Source organism: Siniperca chuatsi, linkage group LG8, assembly GCF_020085105.1.
Source record: "Siniperca chuatsi isolate FFG_IHB_CAS linkage group LG8, ASM2008510v1, whole genome shotgun sequence".
NCBI classification, from domain to species: Eukaryota; Metazoa; Chordata; class Actinopteri; order Centrarchiformes; family Sinipercidae; genus Siniperca; species Siniperca chuatsi.
In genome coordinates this window covers 19,143,176-19,171,018 of record NC_058049.1, presented here as the reverse complement: position 1 = coordinate 19,171,018, position 27,843 = coordinate 19,143,176, and the positions used below count along the sequence as shown (strand labels likewise).

The 27,843-nt window shown below is 37.7% G+C and overlaps 1 protein-coding gene across 1 annotated transcript in view; it reads left to right on the top strand.

Annotated features, from left to right (window-relative positions):
- Nucleotides 1-16,561: 16,561 nt before the first annotated feature.
- The window catches only part of nlgn3a (neuroligin 3a), a 187,053-nt gene continuing 175,771 nt past the window's right edge, over nucleotides 16,562-27,843 (top strand). Inside the window, exon 1 of the mRNA XM_044205312.1 lies at nucleotides 16,562-17,093. The gene's annotated coding sequence lies outside the window, so the exon portion shown is untranslated. The remainder of the gene's footprint in view (nucleotides 17,094-27,843) is intronic.

The window sequence follows — 27,843 nt, the reverse complement described above, 5'->3', positions numbered from 1 at the left end:
TTTATACTTCACTGTGCTTGTAAAAAGAATTGTTGCAGGGTATGGAATGTGATAATGTGGATTGTTTTTTTAAAACAGCACAATAGTTTTGACAGCGGACTGTGATGAGAACAGAACCTTAAGTGAGAAGCAGTGTCATTATCACTCAAGTGGGTTTTACATAGCTTTAAAGCTTCTTACAAATGGAGCCATCAGATAAAGTGGAAGACATATCAAATGGGGCTGACATGATTTCTTTGAACTAAATGATGAAAGGTCTTAGAAGAGTCAAATTTTCTTTGATGGATTATATAATGATAATTATAGATGTCAGAGTTGATCATGGACATGCAAAGTTTATAATCATAGCTTAAACACTTTGCGCATTACAATGTCCACGGATACCAGGGGGCGTATATGTTAGTTTTTATCTTGTGTCAGACAATAAGTCTTTGATCCTCAGCAAAACTATGCACCAGCCATATTGCATATATGTATTTGCATATATGTATAGAGTAGAAGGAAAAAGTGACTAAGGCTCTGGCAAAATCGGTCAATTACATCATTTTATTAGATGTGAGTTTGAATTTGAATAAAATACTCGTGCAATTCTACACTGCACATAACATGCAACTTAATAGTGATTGGCGTTGTGTATGAAGTTTGATGTACAGTAAGATATACAGATCAACCTGCATGCACAACATATGGTGATATACTTTGATATTGCCATGGCTATTTTTAAAATTGAGTGTTTAGCTTAAAATATAGCAGCCCAATTAGGGAGTGTGCATGTGTATGTGCATTCTCTGACAAAATAGTTTACACTGTGTCCTATTAAGTGCTATCTTTGTTAATTGGAAGAGCCTGTATTTTTATATATTGTTAGTTCCTGAGTATCACCATGTGTTCAATGGGCAAACTTAACTGCATTTATAATAGACCCAAAACGACCATGTAAGATCAGTGAAGTGAAACTCACCTAAAATAAGGACATGCTTTACCATGCCCAGAGAGTGACATCACTTTTCAATTGGAAACAAGTTTCAGCTGGTCCAACTTTTGAAATGTATTCTTGCCAGTTCCTTAGGGATGTGGAACACAAAAGGCCCCCATGAAGAAAATTAACATTTTTCACAGTTCATTGAGCTCATTTAAATGAATCAAAAGATGCAACTGACTCATTTTCATATTGTATGGCAAAGCTGATGCCAAGCCCTACTCAGTATTAGGCCCTACTGTGTTTACATTGCTATGAAAAATGTGGTAACAAAGGGAGGTGGGGAGGGTTTTTTAACTGTTAAAAGTCTGGCGTCAAATTTAGGTCTGGTCTGCTGACTCTAAACATAGTGGTCTCGAGCTGCTGCTATGATACACATGATACGTTATAAATTCAACTTTATGCATGTACTTCTGTTTGGTGTGTTACTTTTGCATTGACTAGTATAATCATCAGTTACATATAATGTAACTTGAATGTAACAAAAACTACTTGTTGCCAATATATATATATATATATATATATATATATATATATATATATATATATATAGAGAGAGAGAGAGAGAGAGAGAGAGAGAGAGAGAGAGAGAGAGAGAGAGAGAGGGTGATAGATATATAGATAAAGATATTCAACATCTCTATCACCCCCCTTTAATTATTAATAAAAGTAGATTCTTCCCTAGAACTAAATGCATGCCATGTTTTCCTGGACCACAACATTATTTGTATAAATCAAGAAAGAAAAACAAAAATTAATAATCAATCACCTTGACAAAAAGAAAAGTGCACTGCATGAGTAAAAGTTGAAGCTTATTTTGATTATTTTTGGTTATTTTTGAAAATTATCTCCAGTAATATGAAGTTCTTTGAAATCAGTGCAAAAGAAGTAGCTTGTTTAATTCTCTTCGAGGTTTATGTCGGCGCTTGATTTACAGCATGTTTGGGGTATTTTGCATAGTCTCGGAATATTGCCACCAAACCAATCCCATGAAAAGTTATTTCCCTTGGAGGACCATTTATTTAGTCAAGGCCAGAGTAGTTTAGCGGGATGGCTTTCATTTCACGGTTCATACTCTCAATGTGATTAATAAGTAAAATGCTGTTGAAGAGAGAGAAAAGCCGTCATTCAATCCTATCTTCCTGGAATGGTAGGAGGACAGAATATCCTAGGGAATTAGGAGCTGTTGTCAATCACTGCATGGAAAATCAGCATATTTGGATCTGGTCTGACAAGTCCTCATCTGGTTTGACTATTTCCACAACTAGCTAGAATAAGATGGTAGTTCCTAAAGATCAGTGAAACATCAGTTTAACACCAGTGCTGCAATAAGAGTGACCGTACCAGATTATTTGGAGGTATTGTTTCTTTTTTTCTTCATATTTTTTTCAACTTTGATGATGAATTATTTTAATGTGTGACATTTGTTAATTGATTTGATAATAAGCCACTAGTCCCTCTGAGAACTGATTTAGTTAGGACATGGTTTCAATGTCTGCTAAACCTTGTGAGCTGTGGGGCTAGGAGGTCAAAACAAAGTACAAAGTGCTTCACAACTTGACAAATGAAATATAAAGAAATAAAATACACAAAAGCAATAAAATAAACAGCCAGTTCAAGTAAAATCAGGATATGCTTTCCGATAAAAATGTGTTTTGAGAAGAGACTTAAATAAAGACATGACTCAGACAACCTAATTTCTTCGGGTAAGATGTTCCAGAGCCTCGGGCCCTGATAGCAAAAGCGCTGTCCACCTTAGTTTTCATCCTGGACTCAGGAACAGACAGAAGACCCCTACCCAAAGATCTCAAACTATGTGAAGGTTCATAAGGGATTAAAAGGTCTAAAATATAGTCTGGAGCTAGGCCATGAAGAGCCTTAAAAGTAATCAACAAGATCTTAAAATCAATCCTAAAACAAACAGGGAGCCAATGTAAAGAGGCTGAGTAGCAGCTGAATTTTGTACATTCTGCAGTCGCGTCAAAGTTTTTTGATTAAGTGAACAGGCTATTACAATAATTGAGGGGTGAGGAGATAAAAGCATGTACAACAGTTTCTGCATCACTAAGATTTAAATTTTTTTTTTAAATTTGCAATATTTCTGAGGTGATAAAAACATGATTGGACAAGCTTAGTGATATGTTGCTCAAAACATCAATTGCTATCAAACAGGACACCAAGATTTCTTGCAACAGGCTTGTTATGTTGTGATAGGTTACCAGTAGATGGCAGTATTTGTTTAGTGATGTGTTGGGGCCCAATAACAAGGATTTCAGTTTTATTTGAGTTAAGCTGAAGAAAATTTATCAACATCCAATTTTTTATGTCAGACAGGCAGTCCTGCAGAGAACTCAGCGTACTAAGGTCAGTGGGCTTGACAGGGAGGTACAAATGTGTGTCATATGCATAACAATGAAAAGAAATACCATGTCTGTGGATGACATCACCCAAGGGAAGCAGAGGGAGAACAGTACTGGTCCCAGAACTGAACCTTGAGGCACACCGAACTTGATATGGGAGAAGGATGACATGAAGTTATTAATGCTGACACAGAATTTCCTATTGGACAGATAAGATGCGAACCAGTCCAGTGCAGTGCCAGAGATGCCCACCCAGTGCCTCAGTCTATCTAAAAGAATGCCATGATCAGTTGTGTCAAAGGCAGCACTTAAGTCCAGCAGCTCAAGAATTGAACACATGCCTGCATCTGCATTCATTAAAAGGTCATTAGTGACTTTGAGAAGGGCTGTCTCAGTGCTGTGGAGTTGACGAAAGCCAGATTGAAACTTTTCAAAGGTATTATTGTTTTCCACAGCAGCAAGAAGCTGCTTAGATACAAGTTTTTCGAGAATCTTCGAAATAAAAGGCAGTTTGGAGATTGGGCGATAGTTATCCAGGAGGGTGGGATCAAGCCCAGGTTTTTTTTAGGACTGGCTGGACACAAGCAGTTTTAAAGTAATCTGGGACGCAGCCAGTAGACAGCGAGCTGTTAAAAATATTTAGCAAAAGGGGCGCAATACAATCCATAACTTCTAAAAAAACCTAGTTGGGATTTTGTCCAGGGGACTGGAAGATATTCTCACAAGAGACATGATGTCTGCGAGTTCAGGCAGCGTAACAGCAGAAAAATTGCTCAAAGAATACCTGAGCGGGTGATCCACATCTAAAAAGGCACGAGATCTTATTAACTCCACCTTACCAGCAAAGTGCAAAAGAAACTTTTCACAATCAGCATCACACCACAGCATAGCAGTATAATCTGTTGAAAAATGAGCAGTGTCAATCGTGTAGTCTGGGGGTTAAACACCTTGCTCAAGGGCATCTTGTCAGTAGGTAATGAGAGAAGGGCACCCCAAGAAATCAATCTGCCATCACTCATTGGCATTCCAACGTGTTAGTTGCCTTGGTCACAATGCCATGCCAAGTCCCAGCTTCCTGGACAATTATCTACCAAGGGAAAAACCTATCTGTAAAACACCTAAAATTCCCTCAAGCATTTCATCTCACCTAGTTGTTACAACACAAAGTACAGATGGGTGACAAATTAAAGGAAAAACCAACATAACATAACACATCTTCCTCTGGTGCCACCTTAAGTCTCCAGGACAGCTTCAGTGCTCCTCGTCATAGATTCTCTAGAAGTCTCTGGAGCTCTACTGGAGAAATTAAACACCATTTTCCCAAAAGATATTTTATCATTTGGTGTTTTGATGATGGTTGTGTCTAACATGTCTGTGCAAAACCTCCACTAGGTGTTCAGCTGGGTTGAGATCTGGTGACTGCAAAGGCCCTAGCAAATGATTCACATAATTTTCATACCCATCAAACCATTCAGGGACCACTCACGCCCTGTGTGGAAGCGTTTGCATTCATTATAGTTCTCCACTCATTTATTAAGGTTTTTCCTTTAATCTGTCTGTATGTCCACTCTGTATTTTATACATTAGCCTATATAAAATGGTATGTCCTAATATACACATAGTCCTCTTGTGTGCATTAACAATGCACCTGGATGAAAAGCTAATAGGAAAATGTTCCAAGCATAAAAGAGAATATTTCCCTCAACACCACATACAGTAGACTAGAATTGCCCAATTACATTGCAATGATAAAAAAAAACATGATTTACAAAATAAAGGCTACATTGTCAGCTATATTCTACTTAAGTTAGTTCATAAGAACATGCTTACTACAAAAGATACAAAGACAAACAATAATAACTGAGAGAAAGTGTCAGAACTTGTTGATGTAATTCATATCATAGTAATTGACATGTTGGCTGGCTGCTGCTTTGAAACCAGCGCGTTCTTCATAGCTGCCTCCCTCAGCATCTCTCTGCTTCTGTCGCCACCTACAGTCACTGTAAACAATCTGCAACACTGAATGTGAAGCTTCATTTATAAAACAAACCTAAAGTATGGAAGCATATACGGGTCTATATTCAAATGATAATGTAAACTTGATACTGAAAATGTAATTCCACAATAGCATTATAATTTTCCACATGTATGTGTTATGTGAGTAAAAATGAAAATGAAATAATCCAATTTTCATTTTTACATACTTTCTATGACTATATTAAAATGAAAATGGAGAAGCTGTTGGACATTCAATTTTCAAAGTTGTAACCCGCTGTACAGTGGACAATATTAAAATGTTAATTCAAATTTGAAAATGAAAATGCAATATAAACAATGTAACCTGATTTTTTATTTATGCAAGCAATAAGTCAAAATGAAAATGAAATGTTCTAACAATTTGAAAATGAAAATGAAAACTGCATTTGACAATTCATTTTCAAAAACTTAACCTGCTGTACAGTGGACAATATTCAAATTCAATAAACAAAACAGCGCCCCTAGTCTTTACATTTACATGTCACCATGCTCTTTTGAGCAACATGAAAATAAAAATGTAATCTGTCAGTGCTCTCATCAAGGCTTCAGTTAGGACATCACTTGCTTGAACAACTGCTACTTTGCTCATGTGTGTAGTCCACTTGTGGCAGACAGGCAAGAAGACGGCCAGGCCTCACTGACTACTGGATTACTGTACAAAAACACAATTTAGCATTAGCATAGCATAAAAATATCGAGATATTATTTATAAGCCATATCGCCCAGCCATAGTAACAACAGTCAACATAGAATGGGCATAAATATTTTATCAGTAAAAATTCACAAAATCTGAATACATATTAAGGTTCATGTCAACAGTAAGAACACACTGACCACATGTTGAGTGCTCCACTATAACTAACTGATGAATGAGATCCAACACTGAACACTGCCAACACTGTCAACACTGATTCTCACAAAAAATACAACAACAACGCATCTATATTTATTATAATTATCATTATGGATTTTTGTACTTCGGCCAAAAATGGCTTGAATTATTTAGTTTGAATCTACATCAGCATCATTGTCACATTTAACCTTAACTCATTAATTCTTATATTATTTAAAGTATTTTTTTTTGCTCAAAAATCATCTGTTTTCATTTTCATAGTTGTGTCATTTGCAAATGCATGCTTGATGCTACTTGAACAACTACGCAGCTTATATGATTATTCTGAATTTCTTACATGTTGCACCTCTGGCAAAGCAAAGTGTTTATCAGTAAGAAGATACAGAGTTCAGCTGAAAACTCCACATACCCCTATGGGAATGTATGCATGATTAATATGGCTTGTGTGTACACAGTACACTCACCATATTACCAGTGTCTGCCATGACTCATACAGCCCTTGGCAGGTGGGACAATATCCATCTAATTTCTGAGGAGTGTGTTGGTGCCATCCTCTGCTTTGTTGTTTTTAACGGTGTACGATCACCTGTCATTTTGATTAAGTAAGCTCTTGAATCTTCTCTGGTGTTATTAACTTCAATTTCAATTTTTCCATACATACTCAAACACTGTGGCTTGATGGAGGAGAGGAAAAAACCTGTGACTTCTTTTGAAGTCATGTCTCTAATGACTGCTAATGGTTCTCAGCAATGTTTTAAATATTGTATCCACATCACAAACTTTCATGGCTGAATGGAGGGAAATATTTCCTAAAAAATAGCAATAATGGAATATAGTAATGTTGATCTATACAACACTACATTTGTGTGTGTGTGTGTGTGTGTGTGTGTGTGTGTGTGTGTGTGTAGTTGAGAGAGAGAGAGAGAGAGAGAGAGAGAGAGAGATACTGTAGCCGAACACGAATGTTGGATTCAGGGACTTTGTGCAAATGTCAGCAGGCCTCCCAGCACCTCCCAAGCAGTCTAACTGGAAATGGCACTGAGGCACTGCTGACCATATGGCTCTTGTAATTAATCGTGCCGATTAATTTTTGGCTCGCCCTCAATGTCTGCACAGTCACTTATGTAAGACCAGAACCCTATGAGCAAGCACTTCCCCAAGCCTTTCATAATGAATATTAGAATATGAACAGAAGGTCATGTGGTGGTAAGGTTAACGCCACAGCAGAGAGCTTGATTTCATTAAGAAAAACTTAGATCAGTCTAATTATTTTGTACTTCTTAGTTCAGAATATCAACATCAGAATCAGAAATACTTTATTGATCCCCGAGGGGAAACTCTTTTGTTACAGCTGCTCACTATCACGTCAGTGCACACAGGAATAGAAGTTCTAAGCAAATCAGAATATAATACACTATAATACAGGCAAGATAAATTAAGTATCAAGTGGATATAAGTATAAAATTAGTATTAAAAGTATAAAAATTGTAAAGTACAAAGTGGATTTAACAGTTGATGATAAATATGTACAGTATAATAATACAATGTAAATATATAAGTAGCAAGTAACAGTGCATGAACTGTCAAGTTAAGTGTAGTTTATTAAGATGATTATGAGACGGAGGATATTGCACAGCAGTAATAGAAGTATGAATAAATATCAATAAATAGGGAATTGTAAACTGAAAAGAGTACATTGCACAGCAGTATTAAAAACAGAATATTGCACAATTATGTCAAGTATTGCAGAGATGTAATGATCAATGTCCAGTTTAATGACTTAGGGTCATATAGACTAACACTTAGAGGGAGGAGTTAAAGAGTTTGATGGCCACAGGCAGGAATGACTTCCAGTGGTGCTCTGTGGTGCTTTTTGGGGTGATGAGTCTTTCACTGAAGGTGCTCCTTAGTTTGACCAGCACATCATGGAGTGGGTGGAAGACACTGTCCAAGATGGCATGTAGTTTGGCCAGCATTCTCCTCTCTGACACCACCGACAGAGAGTCCAGCTCCACCCCTACAATGTCACTGGCCTTACGGATAAGTTTGTTGAGCCTGTCACTGTCCTGAAGAGGAAGGACAGTGACAGAGAGGACAGTCCCATGAGGGGCCCCATTGTTGCTGACCACGCTGCCGAGACACACTGCTGCAGACGCACATGCTGTGGTCTGCCAGTCAGGTAGTCAACAATCCAGGACACGAGGGGGGCATCCACCTGCATCGCTGCCAGCTTCTCACCCAGCAGGGCTGGAATAACTTAGAAATGATGAGGAAATATGTTGTCATTAGAAATAACTTCCCTTATTTGGCATTCAAAATAAATTCAATTTTAAACAAATTTTATTATTTATTTATTTCATTATCAATTTGATAAGAAAATTACTGAAGTGAATGATATGATAGTAACACTCACTTATTTCACTTAGTTTAAGAAAAATCACAATGAAGCTAAAGTACTAAATTGGCATTTTATAATTTTACCATGTTCCAAACATTATGTTTATGTAGTATCTGGCTAATCTGGGGAATACTATTTTAGGGACACTGAAGGAATAATTTAACCACTTAAAGGGGAGTACAACTGCATAAGTGAAAAAAGTTGTATAAAGCCATTTGTGTCTACACAGGGAGCTGTGTGTCTGATAAATTGACTCAAGTGACGTCATGTGAGTCAGCGTTGGTTGGGGCTGAAGACTATGAGGTTTAAAATGAAAAATCTGGGGGTGTGAAGTTAAAAAGAAGTGAGTTTATCAGACCTCTGTAGCTCGCTTCTCATCTCTGCTTTAGACTAGCAGCTTGAGGCTACATTAGCCGCTGCCAACATAACACACCAGCATCTCTGACCAAATCTCTGACCAACTATTTTGTCTTAAGTTTGTGGAATTTGCACTTTGTACGTTTTATAGGCCTGTTGAACTGTATTTGATTGCTTATGACTGAACTCCAAGCTCTCCCATTGTTTTTTACTATTGTCTTAAGTTAATTCGTAAGCCATGTTGATTGTGGTGAAGCTAAAAACAATTTTCCAAATCGTGGAGAGTAAAGTTTCTAACCTGACTGTAAAATGTGTACTGTACAAAGCAAAGTGATGCTAACTTGGCTACCTATATGAAAAGAGTCTCCCTTTCTATGAGACCATTTTAAGACTCAATGGCTCAACAATTATAATCTCTGGACAAGATGTAAATGGAATAGCAAACATTCAACATGACCTGGTTACGTGTCAGTACAGATTTTCCACTGTCCCTTTTGTATTTCAAAGTTTTATATCACTATAACAATATACTGTATATTGTGATATAGTAACATATCTGGAAAATCAATTGAGAAACTGTTTATGGATACAATAAAAATACGGGAATGTGTGTTTTTGGCTAACCCAGCAATTTAAATACCTGACAAATCAAGATCACATTGATACAAGAATTATACAAAAATCTAATATTTCCACAAAGCAGTCCTGCTCATTGATGTGCACTGTCCACAATGGCCTAATTAAATTGGCCCAAATTAAAGAGATAGCTACCACAGTACTGTATAAACTGTGTGCAAAATCTCTGATGGTAGACAAATTTACATAATCTCAGAATATATCATCGCACAAATCTTTTCCTTCCATTTCACATTTGGCAGTGTCGAAAATGACTCTGTGGGTATGTTCTGATACCTTTGTATACATTACACACAGCCCTAGCTGAAACGAAAAGGAGGCATTGCAGCAACAAGTAAATACAGAAATGCTTTCTCACCCTGTTTCAGTGTCATTTCACAGAGCTTGTGACGTGTAACAACTGCAAGTACACATGGCCTTGATATAGGCCAAAACACATCAGAGTACAAGAGTTATCTATTACGTATTGTTTACCATTCAGCTGTAGCCCCAAGAAAGGTGAAGAATAGCCTGGGGCCAGATGTTCATTTATAAAACAAAATATATTCACTTTCAATGCCCTGCTCGTTTCAACGCACCTATACTGAATTTTTGAACAACTCATTCTGACTGCGAACAATATGCAATGCTGTCTTGTATTCTTGGTGTAAGGTCACCAAGGTGATACTATCTTTGAGTCATATACTGAATACAATGATGCATGTCTACATCAAAGTCCCTGATTCTCTTTCTCCATCTTTCTGTTGTGTTCTCTTTCTGTTTATGCTGGGCATGTAGTTTTTAATTACTTAATTTATTTTCAACCTAGAGATTTGAGGTGACCTATAATTGAGCTGTATAATTTGTCTACCTTGTACAGAAAAAGCCCTCATTTGTATGCACTGAGCCATCAAAGAGTCTGCGTCACCTTCTGTGTCGTAGGGCACCATACTAATTGTCCTTGGATGACTAAAGAGCTTGGATTATGATGTTTTTTCCCCCCTTTTTTTCACTTATAGGAATGCAAAGGTCGGCCCTACAGAATATTAGTCGGACTATCTGCGTGTGGGGAGTCAGAGGGTGGCGCTGGGGGGAGCCTGAAGGGCTCATGCTAGTTGGTTTTCAAGTCTCATCCTTCTGCTGTTCTCTCACCTAAACTCTTGATAAGACTTCTGCTCCTGCAGCTGTGCTGCTCTGGAGCGTTGCACAGTGATAACAGACCAGCGAGACGTCAAGCTGTTATCTCCTTGATGCTGACATTTGCCTCATATAGTTGGTAACATGTGTCCAAAAGGTACAGTGTTCTCACTGAACAGGGAACCAAAGGGGCAAAACAAAGTGAAGGAAGACTGCTCACATTTTGACAATTGAACATGAAATGTTCACAAATAGACTATATCAGGAGCACGATAAAGTGCAGATTACTCTTTCTGACTAATCCATTTTATATCAGCACCATTGCTTCTACTACTACTTATCACTATTTTTAGTTGGCATGTCAGAAAGCAGCAAAGCCGGTCTAGGAAGCAATTGTATTGTTGTTTAGAGCTGGCCTAAACTGAGGTTCATCCGGTCACTCTTGGTAGTTTCAGGTCATATTTGATTTGTTTTTTAAAGGATATTTATATTCAGTGAATTAGATTTTGTTTTATATTTTACATAAATCCTGATGCCAGATACACAGGCATGTGAATTAAAGATCCATTTGGACCTAATTCTACCAACACAACTGCATAGAAACTGTCCATGTTATTCAGAAACTATCTCCAGTCAAAAAATGAGAGAAGACACAATACATTGTATTGCTTTGAAGCCATCATTCCTTTTTGTTTCAAACATGACACAAGTTCGACAGAACCTGTTGTGAGACAATGTGTTTTGAGACACTTTGTTCTTCAGAATTAAATTAAGTTTTACATTAAAAAGAGGTTTGTACTTCATAAGCGTTGGCAATAAAAGGGAAGGATGTAGCTTATCTCTGCCTGTACTCTCGCTCACTTTTATTACGGAGCTAATTTGCATTTTAATTTGGAGCTTGAACCTGTGCTTAATAGAATTAAACTGAGAGACACATTGACATGGTTTTCTGACCCTGTCAAGGCCTGCTAGTACAGAAGGGGCAGAAACACTCAAGTTGTAGCGAGGCATAGGGTTGACCCCAGCTGAGATAAGCCTTAAAGATAAACATTGGCTCCTTAAATGCCAATTATTACCATCATTTTCAGCAAACTCCCTGCAGAGGCAGTGCATTAACCTATAAAATGGTGTGTTCTTGAGTAAACACAAATCAACGACATATTTTGATTCAGCTTTCCCCATAAAATATTGTCACTATGGTGTACAAGATTGGAAGACCTTGCACAGAAAGCAAAACAGTATTGTCTTTTTCTCTTTAATGCACAGCAAGATTGCAATTTGTTTTGCCATAATAACTCCCAGGCCTGCATCTGTGAAATTGGAAGTGGACTTGTCAGACATTTGAATGTTTACAGCGGCTTTGAATATCCCATTCCAGTCAATATTAGGTTAGGCTATGGGGGAAATAGCTTGAGAGGGGGAAGTGCTATGAAGCATGAACAGCCTAGCTGTCGACCTATGAGAAAGAGAACCAGACAGAATGAAGTTTGGCATTTTATAATTAGAGATGAGGGGCTGGAGCAGCAAACAATGCACTTCAACTGGCACACGTCAATGTCTTCTACTGTAAGTATAATAGCAGGAGTGAGATGTAGCATGAGATGCCTGCCTCAAATAATAACAGCACAACTCCAAAGTAGGTGATTGTCTTTTGTTTTTTTTTATTATACGATCAGTTTCACTGCTTTTAGTACTTCAGACTTAACTAAAAGAGGCTTTATTGTCTCCACTACTGATGTTTTGTTGGCTTTCTATAGACTCTGTTCCTCCATTTGTATCAGTGTGAGTCACACAGACAGACAAGTCTAAACACCTTCCAATAATTGTCAGCCTTGACCTTTAAGGTGGTTTTAATAAAGGTATAACTGACACTGAAAAGACTGTTGACAGAAACACAAAAAGCTGGAAAAGGTCTAAATAAAACATAATTTGCCCCAAAGCCAAATTAGTGAGCTCTGAATAGATCATGGCCATGCTGAGTATACAGTCAACTACTCCATACAGTATATAGAGCTTTGCTCAGCAATGCAAGTGGTAATGTCTGCCCACACACCATAAATATTTAGCACACCCTTGAAACATAAATACCTATAAGTGCCTAATCATATAATAGCAACAAACAGGAATTATTCAGTATTGCAGAAATGTACAAATGTGACAAGTCTTCTTTCACACACAACTATAGATAAGAAAAGAACACATATGCAGAGAGACACACATAGACTATGCCAGCTTCTCTAATGTCTTTTACTGTCTTCATCTCTGCAGTGTCCATCTCCAGTTGAATATAGCAAATGAGGCTGCCATCAACCTCAGCTTAAGAACAGAGGCCTGTAGGCCAACACAAGGTGGAGACCCCTAACCCTTAAGACTGGTTTGCCAAAAAAACAACCAAAAACAAATACTAGTGCAAAACACATACAGTATGGTAACATTATTCAATGGCTGCAGTGCATTTAGGCAAAGCTTCACCACTTACAAGCACCAGTATGTATTAATACAACACTGAATCAATAAAATTAACATCAAAGAAGGAACAACAACTTGCTTCATGCACACCAGTCAATCCCCTCACCCCCATACGTAGGTGAATTTCTCTAATAAATTTGAAATAAAATGCTGTATTCTCCATCCAAATCTGTCAGTCTGCCACCTCAATCAACCCTGAATTACTGTTGCACCTGTAAGTAGCACTCTTGGTCTTGAACTGGCAACAGAGTTGCCAAGTCCGCTTATAATATGTGACTTTGGGCTTCGTATTATTTTTTTAAGTCGCTTGAAATAATCGCGGGTTGCGTTTTTTGAGCTAGTTTGAAAAGATGTGGTTGCTTGTTAGGAAAATCTGACAAGAGACTTCTTTTTTTTCATTTATGGTAACTGTTCTCCAATGCATTGATTGACACTGTCTGCTCACAGCCTCACAAATGATATTAGTGATGTAGTGTAATTCGCCTTCCCACAAATCCTCACGTGGACCTTTCCCGCCCCCTCCTCCGTCTCATTGGAGAAAAATCAATATCATGTCAGTCATGTTGTAGCCTAATCGATCTAGTTTTATTGCAGTTACTGCCTAGTTACAGTCATAGACTGCACAGATTTCACAGGTTCATAGTTTATTTTTATTTTTTTAGTGCACCATTCTTGCGAATTTTGACATTGCTCTCAGAAATATGTAGGCTACCCTTTGTGATTAAACAATATGAAAATACAGTAGTTTATAGGCTGGTTATTTCTAATTAAAATATTAGAAATAACCAATTGTGTGATTTTTACATTTAATTTGTACCAAAAAATATTCACTACTCTGATTTATTCTCTTTTTATAAATGATAAAAGAAGTTAATGAAGCACATGATTCTTCTTAGTTTTCCTTTTTAAATTTAAATCAGCATTCTTACAGGCTTTTTATTTTCTGGCTATACAGACTAGATGCTTTGTGAGTAATCCAACAATCACATATTCTGTCAATGTAAATCATAATCATTACAGAATAATGTTTTCCAAGTTGTCAGCATGACCCTAAAATACAAGAGTAACCACCAAAGCTACAATAAATAAAATCTGTTTCTGCTTTTCAAACTCTGAGTGGTTTCATCTGAATATGTTGCAGGCAGATTTATTGAGCCTGTTTACATTGAGGCTTAGGCAGACTATATTAATATTGGGCTTGTTTTGGGCTCTTTGTTGAAACTGCGGTTGCATATTTGTCTCGCGAGAGTTGGCTTAACATTTAGCAAAGCATTGATCAATGAGCTCGACGAACTGTTGCACTCCTCATTAAAACAACATTAACACACATTAACAGTCTTATCTTAACGCAGTTGTCTGTTCTTTGCCTTCCTGTGCAGACGCATCCACCACCACACAGGGCACCATCAAGACTTGGCTCATGTCAGTTACTACATCCGGACTTGGAAAACGAGGATCACAACGGGGCAGTAGTTAAGCTAGCTGGTTGCACAGGCCAGTTGATTTCTTCATTAGGGGCTGCTGTCAGTAGCAGTGCTAGCTATTATCAAGAGTCAGTTCCGTAACCTGTTTCCACTGCTGAGGGTTCGTACGTCCATGATTTGATTAGCCCGCCATTTGAAACTGTGCTTCACGTCCGTGAGTGTGCAACAGCGCCTCGCTGCGGCAGCCAGAGTAAAAGAATGTAGAGCATAAAATGAAATAGGTTATATACTGTATGTCTCTAAAGAAAAGAATATTACACACCATTTATGTGTTTTGTTATCTGCCTTTTTTTGTAAATTAAACACTGTCATTCAAATAACTTCATCCTCCACTGACTGACACTTTCATTAGGATAGATGGAAGTTTCCAGAGTGGCCACAGCAATTGCAAACCACCCTCTGCAGCCTCCTATTTCTGCACTACTGATACATTTAGCAGTTATGAACATTTTCCATCACATTTTATCAAGGTTGTTTGTACCTCACACTGTATACCACTGCAATTCTGCTTGTAATGTAAAGGGTTGAATCTCACTGGACAATTCAAGGATAAAATTGAATGTTATCATGAGAAACTTTATTGTATTTGTGTTATTTTGCAGAACGCTTCATTTTTGTCTTTTCCAGATACAGTCAAACGTCCTTGCTACTAGCACATATACAGTATGTACCATGTGGTCTTATCTTGCCATTTTCCATAGTATTGCCATGAATTGAAAATGCATGCGTGAAGCCTTACGGCTGTTGCCATTAGAAATAAAATGATTAGTCACAGCAGAGGTGTTGCAGTGGCACTGAGCTGCTGGCATCGCTAGGGAGATCCACAGTGTAATGCCTATTAATTCTGCGAGACAAACTGTGCAGTTCATTTGATCTTCTCTTTACTCCATGAAATAAAGTGCTGCATTTAGAAATATTGTTTGCTTGACACTTCTTGAAATATTTTGCAGACAAAAACCCTCAATTATCAAATTCACATGACCTTACTTAGTTTGCTTCCAGGCAAGCTTGTTAATGTACAATAAACTTTTTAAGCTGAAACAATATTTAAATTGGATGTGGTATTTGTTTTTCCCTATTTTCCAAATTAATTGCTTGAGTGTATATACTGAGTTATTATCCGATTAATATTTTCCCCATCATATGCTTAAAGGTGGAGGTTTAATTGTGTCAACACAAGTTCTTAAGATCTCCATAATCAAGTGATGAAAACAGACATGTCCATTTGGAAAGGTCACCCTGGTGCTCCACTAACTCTTAAGCATATGTTTAGTGATCACAGGTGATGTGACAAGTATTGTCCAAGTAAAAACACTACTGGCATTTTGACAATCAACACTTTTCTTATTATATAGCATGCAGTTTAATAAATTTTAGATTTTTTATTGTACTCAATGTAGCTGATGTTTTATTTTTAAACATCTTGGGCAATTTTTAGCCAGTGTACAGTAGTCCTGTTCAAGTCCTGCTCCAAGCAAACATTGTTTATTTTTATATCAGTTTCCTACACAGAACTGGCCCTCAAAGCAACATCTGATGAAGAATTTCCATTGAAAAATATATTTTTTTGTGTATGTCTCATTTCTGTACTCAAACCACAGTCAAAATCACTCCATGTTGATGCCCACCCAAAGCTAGGTACTTAAGCATGTGAATTAATTAATGCACATTTCAGATAGGCTACATACACAATAGATACATATAATAAAATAAAATGCTAAAATATTGTACTAAAATATTCGGGGGTGGGGGCGTCAAAGCGGATCCTCAGATTGTGGGTTGTGTTAATTGATGACCGGAAGTGGATTAATTAATTTATGCGTCTACATGGCTCAAACTAGCTAATGGAAAAAAAACAAAAAAACAAAATTCGGCATTGAAAGTTGTTTTAAAGACCAAAAGTCTACAACAGTACAACAGTCCGGAGAATATATTCTGCAGCTCCTCGGGAAACAGGTGTTTGTTGGGTGCAACAAGTGAAGAAAATCAGTCTAGTTCAGGACAGAGATGCTAACACTTTAGCGGCTAGCGTTGGTCAGGTGCAGCGACCGCCCTCCTCCTCACCTCCAGGCTGTTTCTCTCCCGGGACTGTTGACCACGACAGGTCCCATCCTCAGACTGACGCCAAATCAAGTCTATTTACAACGAGCCCGTTTACACACAGGTAAAAGGCACTTCGTTGGGAGTATATTACATGGGGATTAAGACTGATAGGAGTACAGCGCCAAGGAAGATGCTGCATATTAATGGCAGAACATCAGAACATTTTGACACTGAACATCAAGGAGCCGTACATCTCAGAGGGAAAGGGCCCAGTAGGTGTAGCTGACCTTTGTGAGAAATGTTGGATGTAATCCTGAAACGGTTCAACATTGACACTTACCACCACTCATCTTTTTTAATGGTGAGTAAATCTTTATTTTTTATACATTTGGCAATATTGTGCTTATGTTGCACTATTGTTGAATTATTTTGTAAATTGCGCACATGTGCTTCTGACTGTTTTGTATTGTGACATGCCAATATAATGTCACAGTACATCATGTTGATGTACTGCAAGAAGCCAGTGGTGCTTTGAGTAGACACAGGCGACATGAGGCCTGCTTTATGTGGTGTGTTGGTGCTTGATTTGGTCTGAATTCCCTTTGATTGCCCAGTGATTTGGTTGTTGCACTTAGTTCAATAAACTCTTAAGCTTATCTGCAAACCTTGAAACCTAACCTGAAGCTAATGTGTTAGCATGATGCAAGCTGTTGTTGACATTTGTGTTGAAACTATTAGTGGATTGACAGAACATGTATTGCCAATAATTGTCATATTCTGTCAGTCATTTAATAAGCAAAAGTTGTGAGGATTTCCTGCTTTTTCCCTAATTTCTATTATTGTCAAATTAATACCTAATTTCAGACAAAAAAAAGTAAGATGAGGATGTCACCTCTGGATTTGGGAACTTGTGATGGTCATTTTTTCGGGTATAATCGTTAGTTGTTGTAGTTCTACTTGACACATGGATGTTATGATATGATGATATTTGGTGTCCGGTCCTACCAGTGGGAGGTGACACAGATCTGCTATGTTTATAAACTAATTGTTCAACTCATTCATTGCACCAGAGAGATCTCGACAGCATACACTATATTTCAAATTAAATAAGCTCCCGCTGTACCAATATAGCAATGCTGTGTAACAAGGATGGCCAGTGGATTTTGTACAGGAAATATGTGAGTACAGAAATAAGCCAGATAATAATAAAAATCCATTGTTATTCTGCATTTTCTGTTATTTTGCAGTGAAGCACTGTCTGTCAATACATCATTCAGGCAAAGTATATTTACTCAGATTTTTAAAGCATTATAAGCATGTTATCAACATCAAAGCCTACAACATCCTGCTCTTAAAATAAGCCTTTTTTAAAGTCCAGAATTCATGCGTCGGAGTAAACAGATGGTAGTTTCACACAGTTATTCACTTTGAGGTTGCATCCTTGCAGTGGGCCTCTCCCCCCTATGCCGGGGAGCTCTGGGTAAACCTATCTCCCAACTAGAACATACTGACATGATTTCAAATAGTCCTTCTCTCTTCCTCTCTCCGGCTGCCGCTGTCCTCACCGCGAGCAGTTTAGAATGTGAATGTGTTTTGTGTTTGTTTTGCTGAGGGAGAAAATGCATGCACTCCAGAGTATGATCTGAAGGAAAGCAGACTGAGACGGGAACAGCCCAGATCTATAATTGGGATCTGTTCTTGGATGTGGAGAGTTTCGAATGCCTATCCTTCAAAACCTTTTCCCTTCCTAATGGAAAAGCAGCGTATGGACACATCTTTTTAGATTTCAGCTTCTGTTTGGCACTCTCAGTAGACTGTTGTTCAGAAATATGAATGCCGCAATGCAGAATTCCTCCTAGTAATACCACAAAAAGCTCTTATTTTTATAGGTCTAGATATGTATCTTCAATAACATCACACTCATGTGCACTGTTCTGTATACTGTATACTAAAGGGTCTATTACATATTTACAGTGTGAAAACATACAGCCTACTTATTGTCCGAGAGCCTTGGATGGACATCATTAATGCTTACAAATCCTCGTTTTTGTGCTCTTGAGTCCTGAGTCCTGTGTTCCCATTGATTGACCCATTATTGGAGACACCAACATGGAGCAGCCTGTGGTGCTAATGGCATGCTCTCTCATTCCTACAGACACTGAGCAATAGTAGACCATTACAACATGCAGCTCCTCAGCATAGCCTGTCACTGCAGCCGCTGATACGGCATCCATCCTCACCAGTAGACCCGTAATTGTAGTCGAGGGAAAATGCTTGAAAGGGCTTGTTAACATTTTTTGGAAGAAAGCCGATGTCAGGTGTAATCCGTTTTGAAAACCAGTAGTAGTTGTGATAAATATCTCAAATATGGTCACCATTACAAATGAATCTCAGTGGATAAATAGGTCTGATGGAATGTATATCATTGTCGCAGTTAAAAGCAAGGCTGACATTTATCAACCTTAGAGAGGATAAAAAGTTGGGATCTCAGAGGTCCTTCTTACTCTCTAATCTGTTTGGATTTCCAGAGGTCCCCAGGCTTTGACTGAGTTCACTCAACAAGGCTGCAGAAGTGAGTAGGAAGCAAAAGCAGAGGAGTGAAGCACAGAGCGAACAAGAAAGGTTGAGACAAATAAATGACATGATGATGGATGATAAGGCAGAAAAGGTTTGAGGGAAAGAGATGAAAAGGAAAGAGAGAACCAGTGATTTAAATATCTTTTTCTTCATTTGGATGCTACTGTATTTATCAGAATTTCCCCTTTCCCTTGTCTGGAATCAAACGTTAAGAGCAAAATGAAATTTCATGGTCCCCAGATATTTCAAGTTTTATACCATCTCATCACTTTGTCATTGACAGTTCAAAAGTCCCCTTTCACTCTAAAATGTGTTTTTCTTATTATTATTTCTTGGATATTTGACCTTCACTGTGCAAAATGATGTTTGTGCAGAGTTTCTCATGAAGGCTGTTTTAAAATTCATCTGCTGAAGGGAGAAAGTTTCTCTGTGCTCACCTTAAATCTGAGTTTAAGATACATAAGAGTATACTTTTGTGACATCACAACTGGAAGCCAATCAGGGTCCAGTATGAAACTTACACTAGTGTGATGTGGAAACTTGAAACCTTCAGTGCACATACACTGAGAGTGGACCTTCAGTGAAGTTGGAGACTTCAGCAGTTTTGAAACTTTTGCGTTATTGTTGCATATTTAGAGATTCTGGATTTTTCAAGAGGAGTAGCTGTGTAGTCATTTTAATAATTTTTAGTATTAAACTGGTTTATTTGGGGGGGGGGGGTTAAATGGAAAAACCATATCAGACTCAAATTATTATTTTATATGTCTTCAAACATTTCTGGACTTCACACACACTTACTGTGGGATTGTTTTTTTATTTCAGATACACATCAAACATATCTTTGGAATTGCTGCACTGCAATGGCTTGTTACTTATCAGTCGACATACAGGTGATATGATATATCTGTGATAGCCTAAAATCGGCTAATATATCTGGCTGGGGTTATGGTTAAGCAAAATGCATTTTTTGCATTATTGTAAAACTAAGTTATTTTAATTATTGATTAATCTGACAGTTATTTTCTTGATAAATTGATTAATCATTTTGCCTTTAAATAGTCTGAAAATAGAAAAAGTCACAATTTTTTACAGAGCTTAAAATTACATCTTCAAATGGCTTGTTTTGTCCAACTAACAGTAGAAAACCTAAAGATATTCACTTTACTGTCATATTTGACAAAGAAAATCTCACATTTGAGAAGCTAAAACCAGCAAGTGTTTGAGATTGTTGCTGGAAAGGTGACTCAAATGATTAGCCTAATCTATTATCAAAATAGTTGCCAATTCATTTTCGGTTAATTGAGTCATCGACAAATCGTTCCAGCTCTAATTTTATTATACTGTACTGTATTTATTTATGTAAAGTATGTACAAAATAAGTTCAAGACACATTTAAGTTTAGTTTATCCCATCTGTGGGAGGTACAGTAATCTGGTAATAAATGTGAGTAACACAGACAGAACACAGATTGACCTGCCTCACAGATGAATAGTGTGAGAGAAGCACTTTTTGTCCGTATGCCCATTTACTATTATACTGTATAAACTCAGAGTGGCCAGTGACAGCAATGGAAAGGCTGTCGGAGGATAAAGGCATCAAGCCTTCTCCCGCAACACTATTTATAGCTGAGCGCGTGCAAATGTCAATAATTTATGCTGACACGTATAAACACTGCTGTCACATTAATAATTGTGTTGCTAAAATAGTCACGGAAAAAGCATACAGAGCAAAATGTAGGCGGCAGTGAACATGGAATGCTTTTCATAAGTATAAATCATACAATCTGATGGTCGATGTAAGGGTGGGACCTATGAAAAGTAGTCTCCAAAACAGTTTCAGATTAATAAACATGAAACTGGTTACTCTGGTGAATTATTTTAATTGCATGTAATGAATTTTCATTTTCTCTGAAAAAAACAAATTAAAATCATGATGATGTGACATTTGTTGGGGTTTGTACCAAACAAATGTTTTCTTACATCTGAAGAACAAGATTTGTAAGCCAGGGCATCTATGCAGCACTACAGTACTTTATAATAATGCTGTGTTGTCACACATTTTACCTTTTTAAAAAAAATTCGATTTCACCTTCTCCATATCTGCTTGGTGCTCTGCGAGTCCTGTTTCACAATGGGCACATGAAGAAAAGCATAGCAATCAATATTTCCTGCACTAATTGAAGTGTTATTTATCTTGTTGAACTCGCAATGCAGTTTGTGTGTGTGTGTGTGTGTGTGTGTTTGTTTGTGGGACACACACACACATATATATTTATCTGCTTAGCTGTCCACTTCTCTTTGTCTGGCCTGTCCTGCCTTTAAACTCTGTCAGCCTGTGGAAGCGCCTGCCTCTTTGATCAATATTTATGCCAGACAGTAATTTGGACCCAGGTCACGAGGTTCTGCACTACAGTCAACTGACAGTGAATGCAACTCATGGATCACATCACAGATGTATGCCTTAATCCCCAGTTAGTTTAATGTCCTTTTCTTTGGTCAACCAAAATGGAGTTATTGAATAATTTCAACTAATCATTCTTGTCTACCTCTTTTTGATTTCCCCTGAGAGAAATGGAAGTATATAGAGATAACCATGTCAGAAGTTGGTAAATGTATCCCAGATGATTCCGAGACAGTTTGGTTTTCTCAGTCAGAGACGCAATCTGTCGTCTGTGTCTCAAAACAAAAATCAAAAATCAATAGAGGGAGACACTGCAAATGGATATTGCTGTTTGACAGTCTAATTCCCTTTATCATAGGAAAGAGCAGGCCTGAGTCTTAACAATTAATTTAATGAATGAGGCCTTGAGAGATTTGAAATCTCAAGGGTCTGAACAAATGTCTGTGGTGAAGAAAATGACGAGGATGTAAGTGGGGACTTGTGTGGGGTCTTATTTTATTTTAATGTCATTATCTGCTGATGTGTCCACTCCTAAATGACAAAACAAGTAAGGGCATTAAGATTTAAAACTTCATCAAGCCTCTCTTTCCCTGAGTCTCGGTAAGGCATATTGCGTGGCTGTGAATGTCCACTATGGATTCAAATAAGACTACAGTATGTGAGTGGAGTTTCATACAAACGTCAGATGTTCTGTCCAACAATCACAACTTTCTCTGCTAAATCTTCATAACCTTCAAGGCAATTGCATAGCAAATATCAAGTTTGCCAACCGGGAAATTTCGTCTGAGGCTATGCTTATACATGGCGATCTTCCAGACTTTCAAGTGCAATCACTCTCCACTGGAAAGTCCTGCTCTTCATTTGACACGGGGTGTTACACTGGACCAGCGGCTAATTATGTTGGCACAATGATGAACATTTAAAGCAAACACTACTTCTGCAGTCAGGGTAATAGTTGCATCACAATAGAGCAGAAGGGGATGCCAAGATTTTCTTTCTGTTATGTGGTTACTTTGTGGTGTATAACTATGTGTTTGTGTGTATCTCTGTTTCGAAACCCACTTACATGCAAGTAATGTTAAGTTACCTGGAGCTAAGCTAGCCTTGGTCCATTTCCAAGAACACGGCAAGAAAATTATTCTTTATCTAAAACAGGCTTATCTTTTACAGCCGTAGCATTTTTATTTTTTATACTTTTACCTCTTGAAAACAGAGAAAAATACACAAGTGATGTATAATTTCTCATAGAGCAGCCATGTTACTAAGTGCCTTCTTCTGATGAAAGGTTATTCCGTGTTGCAAAGGTGAGAGGTTTATCAGGAAAGGTTGAACTCTCGGTTCCTTTGTAAACATTTATTGCAGCATTAAAATTTCAACATGTTCTCCATTCGGTCAAATTAGAACAGTTATCAATATAAATATAGGTAGATATCAATTGATAATACAACCTATACTATGTGTTAGTATTATTAATACCAGATATCAGTTTGTTTCCCAATACACTTACACACTTAATATATAAATAAACTATAATTAGGATGTCATAATGTTGGTTATATTTTATTTTGTGTATTTAGAGTGAAGTAAGCTTAATGGCTATGCACAATTTTAGATTTATAATCATAGGCTTAGTGTAGGAAACTGAAACAGTTAAATCCTTTCTGACTATTTCAGACATTTGTCTTATGATCTCATACTGGGATTTCCAGTTTATTTTTTACAACCATATTAAAAGGTTGCAGTGATTGTATGCACACAAGCAGAACACCCTGGATCTCTCTTTGTGGATCAGGATGGAGCTAATGAGTATTGTCAAGATAAAGAACATTATGACAATAACATAATGACCACAGTTCACAGAATAAATAACTATATATCTACAATTTGCAACACTAGTAATTATTCTGTGCAATAAAAATATCATAGTGTTTTGGGCAAAGGCAAAAGATCAGCATCACATTTTAGGCAGGCTCATATGGGGTAATCGGGACTGGAAAAGACAGCATACAATTACAAGCATAAATTACAGGTCTCAACTTAGTTTTATGTGTAGATACTGTGCTGAAACCATTGTTCCTAAAGGTCCATTGTTTTCCAGAGTTATAATGGCATTCACAATTTAAAGAAAGGACCTGTAAAATGCTAATTCACATTATCTTGGTTTCCACATGCAGCAAGTAGAGAATTCAGTCTCCAGTGTTGTGCTTTTACCACATAGTTATTTTTGATACTAAATGAATAACAAGAATCTTCATTGTAAGTTTGTAATGTTTGTGTTTTTAATTTGCCCACAGGTTTATACAAGGTACATTGAGGTTACACGGTTTAGCGACAAAGTATCAAAATCTTCTATAAAAAATTGGCTTTGCAGAAGCCAAAAAATCAAGAACTGGCTGCATTAGTTTCAAGGCAGCTCAGTGATGCGTGAAATAATGTCCTATGGCATGTTGCTAAGACCCATCCCAGATGGGAACAAGCACTGAAATAGCCACCGAGCTGCAGTATTCAGGCCCCCATTAGCTCTAAGATTGGGCAAGCCAGTCGCGACTCACATCTCTGTGTTTCTCATGCCATCATACAATGTCTCTTTCATGCCACCCTTTCATGTCTGTTATGTAACACATCTGTACAATGCTTTTCACTTTACAGCAGCTCCTCTGGGTCTAAGTTTCAGCCCCGTTCCCTTTGCTAACTGTACTTCCTCTGCTGCTCTGAACCCACATGCTGTCTGTTTTTAATTGCTGATGTTTGAGCAGGTTGGAAGGTTACAGTGAGTAATAGATTCTGGGCTATTAAGTAGACCAGACTGTCATGAGGTGACAGGTCTTGTTTGAAGCAGGTACAAACATTAATATTATACATGTAATATAAATGCCCACACTCAATTGCTACATTCTGCCTTTTAATGTACTGCTATTTATATACTGCTGGAAGAGGTCTGCAGTTTAACAAATGCCCTTACTATGAAATCTGTGCCTACAAACATGACAAAAAGCACCAATTCTCACTGCGCTGTCTGTGTGAGACAAAGAGTGGCTTATACGTTACTGTGTGAACCTCCAGCACTTTATTCAGTGGTATATGCTCAGGTTCTTATCATCTTTAAGACAGTTTATGTCACTGTAATTGAAAGTAACTTATTCAGCCAGTGACATGGAAGCCTAACCACACACTAAGCTCACATCTAGTGTAGCCTTGCAATCATTTATGGCAGTTGTGTATGTCAAATAGACTTAACTGCAAATTAGCAAATTGTCTTTTGGGAAAACAGTAAGGATCGTGGTTTAACTGAATTGTACTCAAACATCTCACTGCCACATATATAATGGATTGCTATTATCTTTCACACGTGGCACCTTAAGTAATTTGGCTATTTAAGATTACACAGGGGCACATCCTAGCTAATTCTGTTTGCTGGAATTCAATGGTAAAGACCAAATAAAGCCAACAAAAACAACAAAGATACCAGTCAATCTGCTTTGTGTGTTCCCAGAAAATGGGGTACAACAGCACCTGCATTTTCTTTGGTTTCTATGGAAACTAATTGTGGAACAAAAACTGAGACCTGTCCATTGAGATCCCTTTTGATATCCTTTAGCTAGACGAAATGAGCCCCAGGCAGCAATTAAGTTGTAAACTTAGCTCAGCCTGGGAGGAACAAGGCTGAGTACATGATTTGAACTCTACACCAACATTGACATGAGAGCGATGAGTATGTTTAAACAATTTTAAACCCACCTGACAGCATTTTAAAACATTTTTGTCTGTGCTTTACTTCATCACCTCAGGTGTGTGCATGCTAGCTACTAGATGGGGGTCAGTGTTTGAATTCATATCTTCAAGCTAGTGAGACGGTGAAGCACACCAATGAGGGGTCTGTCTGCTAAAAGAGAAAAGGGCTCCTATACATATTAAACACAGCCCTGAAGAACACTGTGTTAATGTCAGGTGTTCCCTATGGTGCAGCAATGTCAGGAGCATCTGGCTCATTTCAGGGCAGAGGGGCAACATTTTTCTTAACATGCAGTGTGGCACAATGGCACAAATTAAAGGCGGAACATCTGCATTTTTACCTCATGTATGAGGAAATAGCATTAGTTCTTTGGCACCAGTATTCAACATGGAACCTGATGAGTAGCAGAAAGTGGAAAGCAGACATGCAACAAGAGCAAAAAATTGTCATGTTGATGTATTTCACACGAAATGTGATCAGGTTATTGCCATTTTCAATGTAAATTCTCAGTGTGCTTATTTCATTTGAAGACCTGAAGTATATGGCTGTTAGAGTAGACTGTGTTTTTACACAAATTATTTAGAGGGTTAAGACAGCATGATGGAAATAACCTTCAGAGTCCTGAATTTCGGAGATGGATGCTGTAAGGCTGCAACTAATTAACTTATTGTCTTGACTAATTGATTAATAGATCGTACTGTCTATAACATGCCAGAAAATAGTGAAAAATTCTATTTATAATTTCCAAGACTGAAGTTGGTGTCTTCAAACTCTTTGTTCTGTCTGATCGACAGTCCAAAACCCAAAAATATATAATATACGTATGATAGATTTACTATCATACAGCTGGAAGCACAGAATATTTGAGATTTTTGCTTGGAAAATGACTGAAACCATTAACCAATGATCAAAATAGTAGCCGATAAATTTTCTGTTGAATCAACTAAATAACTAATAATAATTATTTCAGCTCAAATTGGTTAAAGTTATGTTGATTATTGGTGTGGTAAGAAGTATTCTGTCCCAAACCACATAACCACATACTGTAGATTATAATGGGAGATTTTTAGGCCTTTGTCAATCCCCATTAATAAATTAGTAGGTGGTGTAATAATGACATCCCTGTGAAGGATGACTGCAGTCGTCTTATGGAAACACAGAAAATCCCACGAAACCTCAAATGTTTGTCTTCAGCTAACAACTCTCCCTGATTAATCAACTGATAAGGATACGACAAAATGACAGTGACATGATGAAATTGCTCAAGGTTTTATCAAAAAAGGTTTTTTAAAGAATCTTTTTTTTTTTTTTGATTACAGCCACAGTCAGCAATCCTCAGCTTGGAGACAAAACAAAGCGATTCTTAATTTCCAGCAGTTACAAATGCCAGAACCCAAGGCACATGGAGGAGGCAGATAAAGTTGTTATTGGCAAATGTCCTTGGTGCAAGCAGAGTGAGCGCTCAGTAATCCTACTGTGTTATTAGTCTCCCAGGACCCTGGGACTCTGCGTTACTATCACAGGCTGGTCCCATGTAGATAACACCAGCTCCATTCACCCTCACATCTACTCATAGCTAAATTGACTGCAATTATCAGGACTAGGGAGCTTATTATTGCCCTCTTTTATTTACACACAGACTCCCTACTCAAGCCCCAAAGTTTTTAATGGTGGGAGATGTTGGACATTTCCTAGCATATCTTAATTCTCCATTAAATCCTCTGGAAGAACACATTGATCTCATCTGCCTTCCCCCTAAGCCCTAATTGACCATGAAGCAATCAGGTATTGTGTAGTTTGCATTTTCAATTTCTTGTTGACCAATCAAGAAAGTTACTTGGATGAACTTGAGGTTAATTCATATATGTCTCAGTGTTAAACATGTGATAATATTGTATAGTAGACACCCTATTATGCACACCTTTATCAAAAATATAAACATATTAGTAAGTTTCAGTTTATAGTAGCATCTGTACGTTTTATGTTGACATTTGCTTCTAATATTTACAGCATCTGCATCTACTTTGTGTTTATTCAGTGGTTAGAGTTCACTTAACTCTGGCAACTGCTTTAAAAACAAACAAGTAAGGGCCAGTGGCCTCAGTGTCAGCGGTTATACGCACAAGACAGGTGTGTAAAAAAACCTACAGCTCCTGAAAAAGGCAAGCGGCCATGTGGAAGCAGGAAACAGGTGAGACCATGACCCTCTCTATCAAAGGGATGTCACCTTTGGTCATCTTCTATAAATGAGGCCTGTAACCTTGCTCTCACTCAAAATCTGGAAATATGATGTGGACTGTCAGTAATCTGAAGTCTAGGGGGGCACCAGGAAACTGGAAAGGAAAAATATTAAAACTTATAATTTCTGACACGGCATGTGTCGAAGTATTTTCAGTCTCAT